This window comes from Rutidosis leptorrhynchoides, chromosome 8 (genome assembly GCF_046630445.1).
Source record: "Rutidosis leptorrhynchoides isolate AG116_Rl617_1_P2 chromosome 8, CSIRO_AGI_Rlap_v1, whole genome shotgun sequence".
In the NCBI taxonomy this organism is placed as follows: Eukaryota; Viridiplantae; Streptophyta; class Magnoliopsida; order Asterales; family Asteraceae; genus Rutidosis; species Rutidosis leptorrhynchoides.
This window is the reverse complement of record NC_092340.1, coordinates 264,063,882-264,072,924: the sequence shown is the minus strand read 5'-3', so window position 1 is coordinate 264,072,924 and position 9,043 is coordinate 264,063,882.

The following is a 9,043-nucleotide window of genomic DNA, read 5'->3' as shown; positions in this document are numbered from 1 at the left end:
ATGAATGCAAAATGCCAAAGAAGAAGGATGCAACTTACTACAAAAAGAAGATGTTCATGGCTAAGGTTATGGAGACTGGGGGAGACCTGAAGCCTGTTGATGATACTTGGTTCAATTGGACGGATGATTCAGAATTCGAAGAGGAACATGCCAATGTCTGCAATGTGACCAAGCTTATCAAAGCAAAGGAACCAATGGAGAACTCTAACTCTGCATCTGATGATGAAGAGGTACATTTCACTGAAATTCCACATGATTTTGTGAATATACAAAATACATTGATGAAGATATTAGTCTTAATCACAAAAGAGGTAACAGGTTTTAAAAGTGAAAACAAAGCTTTAAAAGAAAAAATCAAACTAAATGAGACTAAATCTTCATCATCATTAAAATTAGAAGTGAATCGTTTAAGAACATAACTCAGTACATTGGATACCGAGTTGGAAGATGAAGAAATCTATCCTTCTGATTAAGATTGACAGAACGGATTATCGATTAAAATCTGAATGTCTTGAGAAAAAGATTCAATTTCTCAAAAGAGATCTTTCTAACTTAAAGGAATAACATGAACCCACAATTTCAAGTTAAATAAGAAAATCATTGAATTGGAAAACACCTTACTCAAAAAGAGATCGGAAATCACCCTATTCAATAAAGATGTACTTCAAATGAAAGCTCAACTGCAAAATATGAATATAAACTTTACAGAACTAAGCAATCAAAAGCTATAATTTTAATGAATATTTCAAAGCAAACCTTCTAGATGAATAGACCGAAAACTATTTTTGGTGATAAGTGATGGGTTGGTTTTGAAGATCCTAGGACATTGGATGGAGCTATTAAATCCGATCCTTGTTTTTATAACTGTGCTTACATTCAAGCTGATTTACCAAAGTATTTTGTTCATGCTTCTGATGCTGATATTGATGAAATAATTGCTAAACATTCATCCATGAAATATGCTCAAATTAGCTTGATGTATGAAAAAAGATAAATGCTTAAATGGGAAAACAAAATCAGGTTTCTTAAAAGATCTAGTTGAACTAGAATAGAGTATGTAGTATGCTGATTAAGTGCCTAAACATAAATTGGTTTACATTCCTACTCTCATGCTAGAAAAGTATATTGTGATGCTTGAGAATGAAGTGTTTGGCAAACCTAGTTCTAGTATTACAATACATGAAGTGTTAGACCAACCTGCACATGAACTGAATGACTTAACCAACAAGTTTGTAACTAAATTAGACAACATGAAAAAGAAGTTAAAACTTGCCAAGTCAAAATCACTAGATCACAAGGCTTTAGATCAAAAGGGAGAACTCAAGGTTGAACCTAAGGTAGAACCTTACGACCAACCTGAAAAAAGCCTAATGAGACTAATGTGCAACATCTAGTTGATCAACTTGAAAAAGACAACATTGGATTGCAACTAAGATGTAAATATCTGAAACAGATGCTTAATATGTGTGATAAATTGCTCCACTTCCTAAGGTAGAATCTACTTAGGACTTCAGAGAAGGCGAAGTCTTAATTTTATTGGAAGACCTATGCCTTGAGATTAAGAGCTTAAAAAGCAAATTCTACTTAAGAAGGCCAACGCACATAAGCATGCTTCTCCGAATGCACACACAAAGCACATAGATTGTAAGAGTGAGAAACTTGTTTCTACATGTGTTAATGACATTGATAAGAAAGTAAAGGGTACAATTAATTCTTGTGATTCTAAACCCATTACCATTCATAAAAATTCATTATGATCTATTGCGGAGAAAAGCTTTTCAAATGATTCGTCTTCAAAGAAAATTATTGTTAAGTAGATTAATCATCCTGATGGTTCTCAATCAATTAAAGAACCCAGTGAAGTCTTTGAAACACACGAGTCCAAAATCTAATTTGATTGAGTATGATAACAACGAACGTAAAGTCAAAATGGACATTTTGAAGTATCAATCATCTCCAAGTCAAATGAAAAATTCTGACGTTTAACTAACAAAGGTGCTTTAGTGTCATAGGTTTTAATCCAAATTTGAGTTACAAGTCACAATGGGTACCTAAGTCGTGCTTAGAGCTAGTAGCAAAAGTTACCAAGAAACTTGCTAGTCAACTAAGAAACCATCTCATGTGTTTCATTTTACTTCTGTGAACAAGACATCTTCTAGGAATAATCTGTGTGTTAAGACTTTTAATCGTTTTGTAAAACTTGAGATTGCTTATGCTAATGATTCATACAATGTGCTTTTGAAGATGCTTTGAAATCTAAATTGAATGATGCATTACGTGTGACATTTATATGCGATCCAAGGTTTTCTGGTGTTACTAACCGTAAATGACCCAAACAAGTTTTGGTACCTAAACTCTAGGAACATAAACATTTACAGGGTTTCAACTTTTATGCTTGGTATATCAACTCTGGTTGTTCACGACACATGACGGGCGATAAATCCGTGTTGGTGAACTTTGTTGAGAAATTCCTAGGAACGGTTACTTTCGAAAACGATGAAATTGTAGCGATTACAGGTTATGGCGATTATGTGAAGAATGGTATCACGATCAAACGGGTCTCATACGGTGAAGGTCTGGGTTGTAGCATGTTTAGTGTAAGTCAATTTTGCGATGAAGATCTCAAAGATGTATTTGAACATCTTCAATGCGCAGTGCAATCCACCGGCAGACAAGATCTCTTAGTTGGTAAATGTAGTGCTTCATTTTACACTATTAACCTAGTTGATGCACCAACCAATGGTAATTTGTGTTTGGTTGCAAAATATACAAAAGAAAATTCATGGTTATGGCATCACTGGATGTGGCACCTGAATTATAAGGGAATTAACCATCTAGTCTCAAAAGACTTGGTTGACCACATACCAAGTTTTCACTATAATAAGCATCATGTGTCCATCATGTGCCATGGGTAAGCTTATTCGGACTTCACATTCATCTAAGCAAACCTCAGTACTACAACATCTCTGATACTTTTGCATATGGACTTGTGTGGACCCATGAGAGTCTCTAGCCTCGATGGCCTACACATGTGATTGTTATTGTGGATGACTATTCCCGATTTACATGGATTTTTCTTTTTGTTGCTGATGGCGATCAGGCCATAATTCTCAGATACTCGTCGAACAAAGTGGCTTATCATGTTTATCACAAAAGAACAAGGATGATAAAGGAAAGCATCAATGTTCAATTTGATGAGTTATCGGGAATGACTTTTAAACAACTCAGTTCAAAACCCAATCCAAACCTGGCTTCCACTTATTTCGCATGTAACTCAATTTTATCGGAGAAGGGTTTTCCTACGGTGACCACAGAGGAACACAATGTCTTGTTTGATACGATTTACTCTCCTCAACAGAACTCAACTGTTCATACCGTACCGGAAACACCGACTCAATTAATTTCTACTGAGACATAAACTAGTCTCGATCATGAAGATACAACACCAACTGATACACTGGTTTCTTCTTCATCATCTCTCCCACCTCTAGATGTTTCTCTTCATCTGATTCAAGATGATTTACTTGATTCTACTCCAGTTGCTTCTCCTGATAATCAATTAGAATCATTGGAAAATGTTTCTTCAGAACATGAGGATCATGGCTCTACTTGTTTGATAAACTCTCCAAGACTCATCTTTATGTCAACATCATCAAACTTGTTTTGTCTATACTTTAGATATATCAACGCGGCTTTGAGTGTCCCATTAAAATATTTGTTGAGTTCGCTTGTTCTGATGAACACCTTTTCTTTCCGAGATTTGACAAATATAAACCCTTCGGGTTCAAATAATGTTTAGAATAGTGTCAAGTTCTTAAGTCCTTCTAAAGATTGATATGTACATGTTACTCAAATCTTTTTTCCTCTAGCTTCAAGAGGAAAAAAGCATCAACTTTGGCCATCCTCCACCACCTACGGCCCAACACTCTAACCATCATCATGAACAACCCATAACCGCCATGGGAAAACACCACCTCCGGCCACTGTTCAGGCATGATAAACCACCACAATCCACTACAAAAACTGGCACCACCCTTGTTATGTTCTTTCCTGTTTACTACTACATATTACTACTACGTTATCGGTTTCTTTTGAACAATCACCTTGAAGAACCTTAACAACCACCACCACTCCATCGTGAAGCTATTGTTTCGGTCTCCTATCACGAACAAAACCCACCACTTTGAACCACTTTCTCCTCTATCTATTTTTACATGTTGCATCTCTTGTTTTCTGTTGTCCCAACGACAAACCACCTTATTCTCTTGTTTTGTGTTTCTTGATTGATCTTCACAACCACATCCCACCACCATCCCGTACACCATCATCACCACAATTAGATAACTGCCACTCCACCATGTACAACCACCTCAACCATTACACTGTGAACCACTACCGTTTACCACCCTTGATCACAACCATCGATCACCACCATCTATATCTCCCTCTCTCCCTCAGGAAACCACCATTTAGACCACCCACCAACATCACTATAATCGCCATCACCATCAATCTCCTACAATATTTTTCTGTTTTCAATCGTAAAACAAACAACCACATCTCAACACCACTATGATCCACCACCGATGCCATTTTTCTGTTTCATATGTGCTGCTGCTATGCTTCTTTTCTGTTTCAGTCCAACAACGTAAGTAAGCCACAACAATCACCATAGTTCACAACTACTGCTGCACTTTTGATTCGATTACGAGCTGAGAACAACACCTTTAAACCACTACAACTTGCATTTATACTTCTGCTACTACTGTAAATTCCTGATTAATACCGATGTACAACTGGTTTTTTGTTTCTATTCGCGACAAACAATGAATTAAACCACCACTGTGTAGGTAACAATGATGATATTATTTTATTACTGTTTACTATTTCTTGCTCATTCGAAAACCATCAATTTTTATTCTCTTGCTTCATCGATATGTACTGCTACAGCAGATACATACACCTGTTTCTGTTTCTTCTATTAAAATAAAAATAATATGATGAACTATGTGAATAAAGGTGGATAATAATGATGAAAGGGATGCATTTTTGTGTCAGTTTCTTTTGTTTCTTTACTGATGAGGAACCCACCACAAAAGTCAACAGCTAATCGATGCTTTCTTTAATCCCAACATATCATAAACCATCGACTGTGTTTCTTTTCGATTTGGGTTTAAGCAAACAGCAGCCACGAATTGTTATTAGACCGTGATTCTTTGGACTTAGTACTTGGGCTAGATAATTGGGCTTCTAATTAAGTTATGATTGGGCCAAGCCAAGGTTGGTTATCGGGCTAGAAACATAAACCGCAAACAATTGGTATTTTGAATATATGTAAGTATCATACATTTGCCGGTGAACTGTCTAATAGATTACGATCATGGGAAAATTTCGATTATGTTAATGGTGTACGATGTTTATCGAAGAAATTAGGATGAGTTAATGATATAGGATAAGTAAATGATAATGGATATTGTAATGATAAAACGAATCAAGATTTTTAGAAATGGTGATCGAGAAGACAAAGATTAAAATGATGGTATGATTATAATGGTAGCAATGATACATAAAATAATGATAATGATTGGACGATGAAGTTATGTTGATGATAAAGATAATACGATGATGATAAAGATGTAGGATGATGATACTAAATTATTATGATAGAGAGATTTTGATGATTAGGATTATGAGGATAAGATATTAAGGATAATGATGCTATGATGATGTTAAGATGATAAGATGAAAGTGATTAAATGATACATGATGTTTCAATGATGATGACGATGTTCAATGATAATGATATAGTATTAAGATGATGATGATTGGTATTATGGTAATGATGATAATGATCCGTAATCACCATGGATGATGGATGGCGATTAAGATGATGAATGATGGTATAACAATTTATTATTATTATTATTATTATTATTATTATTATTATTATTATTATTATTATTATTATTATTATTATTATTATTATTATTATTATTATTATTATTATTATTATTATTATTATTTTTATTATTATTATTATTATTATTATTTTAGTATTATTATAATTATTATTTTAACAAACAAATGATATTATATATATATATATATATATATATATATATATATATATATATATATATATATATATCATATTACATATTATTATTTTTTAAAACTAAAATGTTATTATTATTATTTAAGTTACATATTATATATAAATATATTTTAATATAATCATATATATAAATTTTAATACATTATATATATTTTAATTAAAACCCTTTAATATGAATCTAATATATAAATATTAAGTATATATTTTAAATATATAAATATAATTAATTTATTTATTAATAAATATTAATATATATAAACTTGTTTGAATATTATTATATGTTTTAATATATATAAATGATATAGGTTCGTGAATCCGAGATCAACACTGCATTGTTCAGTTCCGTCGTATGCATATTTTTACTACAAAATATCGTATGGTGAGTTTCATTACTCCCTTTTCATATATATTTTTGGGACTGAGAATACATGCGCTGATTTTATTAATGTTTTACGAAATAGACACAAGTGATCAAAAACTACATTCTATGACTGGATTATGAATATTGAATATCACACCTTTTTAGCTTGGTAACCTAATGATTAGGAAACATGCATGGCCCCTAATCGACGTGAATCCTAAAGATATATCTATGGACCCCGACAAGTCCCATCCGGGGTACGGATGCTTTAGTACTTTGAGATTAATATTATTATACAGACGAGAGGTTCTATTTGGGGATATTCTATGCATTAAAGTTAAGTCGGTTATCAAGCGTTCACCATATGAATGATTTTTAATTCGCGGGTTACGCGTGTTATTTTGTACTCGGGTTACATGTACAATTAAATATATGAAATCTTGTGGTCTATTACAATGATGGAAAAGATTGTTTATGATAAACTAATGAACTCACCAACCTTTTGGTTGACACTTTAAAGCATGATTATTCTCAGGTATGAAAGAAATCTTCCGCTGTACATTTGCTCATTTAGAGATATTACTTGGAGTCATTCATGACATATTTCAAAATACGTTGCATTCGAGTCGTTGAGTTCATCAAGATTATTGTTAAGTCAATTATAGTTGGATATATTATGAAATGATATGCATGCCGTCAACTTTCGTTGTAAAGAAAGTTTGTCTTTTAAAAATGAATTCAATGTTTATAAAATGTATCATATAGAGGTCAAATACCTCGCGATGTAATCAACTATTGTGAATCGTTTATAATCGATATGAACGGGTCCTTTCAGTTTGTATCAGAGCGATGGTCTTAGAGAACCAGGTTTTGCATTAGTGTGTCAAACTGATAGTTGTTTAGATGCATTAGTGAGTCTGGACTTCGACCGTGTCTGTATGTCAAAAGTTTTGCTTATCATTCTTAGTCTAGACACATCTTACTGCATTGATTGCATGAATAGTGTATAGACAAAATTCATATCTTAGCTTATCTGTTACTGTAAACTTTGCCTGACATATTCCGTAAATTCCTCCGTATTCTACGAAATTTTTGTTCTATATATAAAGATATTCTATGTAATTAGAATACCATTCGATAGCCGAAAATCATTTTATACCGAAAAATCCTTTACTCAATCGTACGAAATGGAACTCGCCATTAGTTCAAGTTCTTCGGAATCCGACAGCTATTCCGACATGGATGTTCACCTATGCTCCAGAAGCAGCGTCACCAGAATGAATCAACCAATCAGCCATCCCCAATTCATCTGATAGGTTCGTAGTCGACTTAATCAATGGAGATGAGAATAAGGCGATCCCTTTCACCAACCAAATTCACCTCTTGGCGATGAACCTAAAGCATTTACCAGCGAACCTCTCCGAAACACCATTTCCAACCTCATTTCCAGGGTATCTCGACACGATTATATTTTATCCACAATTTTAAACCTTATTCATCCGCTAGTTTTGACCGACAATCATCCCGAAATTTATAGAAGAAGTCAACGAGCTTCACGCCCGAGTTGTAGAATTGGAATATGACGCAAAACTTACCAGATTCAGCAACAACACCAGCACCAACAGTATCACCAACATCAATACCAGTACCACCAACAACCTAAGTCTCAACATCACACGCCTTAACATCACAATCTATACCTCGAGCATAATCTTCGTTCTACATCTTGTTCTACATCAGTTATCTTCGTTCTTCATGATTATGTAATCTCTAATGTTTTAGAGATTATGTATTCTAGTTCTAAGGGTAAATCAAATGAGTTAATATTATATCTACTCCTTAAATCCATGATTACATCTGAAGAAAATATATATGTATATATATTTTCATAAAGATTGTAATTGAAAATTCTTTTGTACAAACTGTTAATGGTAAAAATATTTTAACAGGTAGGTAACACTCGAGGAATATTTAGATTTCACATTAATAAGTACACTGTACATTATTTTAAATCTAATTCAACAGTCATTTACTATCCTATTTACAACCACCGATATATGTATCTGTTCACCGCAGAATAACCCTTTTCATTCAATTTCATATTTGGATTTTGATCTATCAGAATCCAACAAGTGGCATAATGAAGAAAACGTTGGACAAAAATAAAATTTGTTAGAAACAAACAAATTAACCATGAGAAAATTTTGTTAAGAATCCACGCTAACAAAATCCTAGCTAAATGTTCCTAGCTAACTGTTAATTCCTCATTACATTTTATTATCGCAATTTATTTATCGCAATTTATTTATCGCAATTTATATTCTCGTAATTTTATTTATCGTCATTTAATTTATGTTATTTATTTTACGCACTTTATTTATCGTCATTTAAATACTGTTATTTACGCATTTTAAATATCGGGACACGTATACAATGTTTTGACCTATCATATCGATGCATCCATATATATTATTTGGAATAACCATAGACACTCTATATGCAGTAATGACCGAGTTAGCTATACAGGGTTGAGGTTGATTCTATAATAATATATATACTTTGAGTTG